This window comes from Sinocyclocheilus anshuiensis, unplaced genomic scaffold, assembly GCF_001515605.1.
Source record: "Sinocyclocheilus anshuiensis isolate Anshui unplaced genomic scaffold, SAMN03320099.WGS_v1.1 scaffold910, whole genome shotgun sequence".
NCBI classification, from domain to species: Eukaryota; Metazoa; Chordata; class Actinopteri; order Cypriniformes; family Cyprinidae; genus Sinocyclocheilus; species Sinocyclocheilus anshuiensis.
In genome coordinates, this window is record NW_015540888.1 from 163,934 (window position 1) to 164,447 (window position 514).

Consider the following 514-nt stretch of genomic DNA (forward strand, 5'->3'; position numbering starts at 1 on the left):
CACATAACCAATCTGTGGGAGCCAGAATTCTTGCTGGTTGGTAGGGGATCATCAAATACTTAATGTAATGCAAATCAATTTCTAACCTTTATATAATGTGTTTTTTCTGGATTTTTTGCTTTTTTTGCTTGCTTTAACTGTTAAAATAAACCTACCATAAAAATTACAGATCCTTCATTTCTTTGTAAGTGGGCAAGCTTACAAAATCAGCAGGTGATCAAATAAATATTTTCCCCACTGTATGTATACACTTTTGTGCCCAAGTGGTACATAATAGCCTATAACAGAATATGCTTTACTATAAACAAACAAACAAACAAATAAACTAATATATTCCATATTTTGTTATCTAAAAAATCCCACAGATAAATAATCTCATATTATGTATTTTTCTTTTTCTTTTATATAATAAAACAGCCCAAATACATATACAGGTGCAGCTCAATAAATTAGAATGTCGTGGAAAAGTTCATTTATTTCAGTAATTCAACTCAAATTGTGAAACTCGTGTATT